At 45.9% G+C, this 2,446-nt stretch overlaps 1 long non-coding RNA gene across 1 annotated transcript; it reads left to right on the top strand.

Moving 5' to 3' along the window:
- Positions 1–482: 482 nt before the first annotated feature.
- Positions 483–1,944, top strand: LOC306927622. The gene is made up of 3 exons (XR_013790550.1): positions 483–1,385; positions 1,502–1,590; positions 1,696–1,944. It is a non-coding gene; the product is annotated as an uncharacterized lncRNA (long non-coding RNA).
- The last annotated feature ends 502 nt before the right edge of the window (positions 1,945–2,446 follow it).

Raw genomic sequence — 2,446 nt, 5'->3', positions numbered from 1 at the left:
GAACAAAGATGTCTGGCAATTCCACTGCCAGACTGGAGATTATCTGTTCAGGTAAAACAATGACCCTAACAATGACACATTTGCATCTATCTGTCAGTACAATATATTATAATGAAACAGGTCATACAGTCAAATCTACTGTATTACCAATTTCAGCAAATCACCTCTGTCTTGTTCCAGATCTGCTGTTTAAGCCAATCATCACCTTTGTACGCTCCCTTTCTGAAAGCCAGCAGCAGGGGCTGCATGTGATCAGCTGCTCCACCCAGCCAGCTCTCAATCACTCTGCATCCAACACAACACACAACATCACTGCATCCAACACAACATCACTGGATACAACACAGAACACAACACCACTGGATACAACACAACACACAACACCACTGTATTCAACACAACACACACCACTGGATACAACACACACCACTGGATACAATACAACACAACACACACCACTGGATACAACACAAGACACATCACTGGATACAACACAACACACGTCTTTGGATCCAACACAACACACAACACCACTGGATACAACACAACACACATCACTGGATACAACACAACACACGTCTTTGGATCCAACACAACACACAAGATCTCTGGATACAGCACAACACACAACATCAGTGCGTACCTTAGTACACTCCATTTCTGAAAGCCATCAGCAGGGGCTGCAGGTGACGGAGGGTTCCAGCTTCAGCATCAGATGCTCCATCCGGCCACAATACCCAGGAGGCTTCTTCCACCTCACCTTCACTGGATCCAACACAACACACAACTACACCCAGCCAGCTGACAACCACTCTGTATCCAACACCACACACAACGTCACTGCATCCAACACAACATCACTAGATACAACACAACACACAGAATCACTGGATACAACACAACACACAACATCTCTGGATACAACACAACACACAGTATCACTGGATACAACACAACACACAACATCTCTGGATACAACACAACACACAACATCTCTGGATACAACACAACACACAACACCACTAGACACAACACAAAACACAGCATCGCTGGATACAACACAACACACAACATCTGTGGATACAACACAACAAACAACATCTCTGGATACAACACAGCACATAACATCTCTGGATACAACACAACACAACACACAACATCTCTGGATACAACACAACACACAACATCACTGAATGCAACACACAACATCGCCGGATGCAGCGAAACTCAGAACAATACCCAGACAGCTGTCAATCAATCTGCCACATTCCTGTTTCCTGCAGCAAACCACACCCACCAGGGAAGTTATAGCTGCGTTTATCACATCCACGTTTTCTCTCACAACTTCTCCTCTAAGAGCGAGGTCCTCTCTATCACTGTCAGAGGTAACATAAAATGTCGTCTTTTCAAGTCACAATTTGAAACTCAATCAAGCAAACTTTGAGCTGTTCTTTTGCATGATGTTTGATGCTCTAACATATTTTATATATTTCCCTCACAGCTTCTCATCTGACATCTAACATTCTCAAATGTACAGTCATGGTGCTGCTCTTGATAGTGATAATTGCTGTGCTCTATCGTCTCTGGAAGGTAATTTTACTTCTTTATTCAACATAACACTGCAATGTAAATGTCAGACATTTTTAATTTAAGAGAGCCGGTTAATTAAAGCCAGGCACTGCTGTGTTTCTCCAGGTCATCAGAAGGTGTCGTGCGGGAGCGCAGGACATTGGCGTGGTTTATTATAATGTAAGACGGGAGAGCGTTGAGATAGTTTATTATAACGAATTTGCTCGTTCCGATGTTGAAGCCGGACTGAGTGAGGAGCCAGAATACCACCAGTATGATGATGTGGGTGTACGAGGAGGTGCTGAAGCTGCACCCATTGAGGAGACAGAATACCACCAGTATGATGATGTGGGTGTACGAGGAGGTGCTGAAGCTGCACCCAGTGAGGAGCCAGAATACCACCAGTATGATGATGTGGGTGTACGAGGAGGTGCTGAAGCTGCACCCAGTGAAGAGACAGAATACCACCAGTATGATGATGTGGGTGTACGAGGAGGTGCTGAAGCTGCACCCAGTGAAGAGACAGAATACAACCAGTATGATGATGTGGGTGTACGAGGAGGTGCTGAAGCTGCACCCAGTGAGGAGCCAGAATACCACCAGTATGATGATGTGGGTGTACGAGGAGGTGCTGAAGCTGCACCCAGTGAGGAGCCAGAATACCACCAGTATGATGATGTGGGTGTACGAGGAGGTGCTGAAGCTGCACCCATTGAGGAGCCAGAATACCACCAGTATGATGATGTGGGTGTACGAGGAGGTGCTGAAGCTGCACCCAGTGAGGAGCCAGAATACCACCAGTATGATGATGTGGGTGTACGAGGAGGTGCTGAAGCTGCACCCAGTGAGGAGCCAGAATACCACCAGTATGATGATG

Source organism: Electrona antarctica, assembly GCF_951216825.1.
Source record: "Electrona antarctica genome assembly, chromosome: 8".
NCBI classification, from domain to species: Eukaryota; Metazoa; Chordata; class Actinopteri; order Myctophiformes; family Myctophidae; genus Electrona; species Electrona antarctica.
The sequence above is the reverse complement of the archived record's forward strand: the minus strand, read 5'-3'. Positions and strand labels throughout refer to the sequence as shown.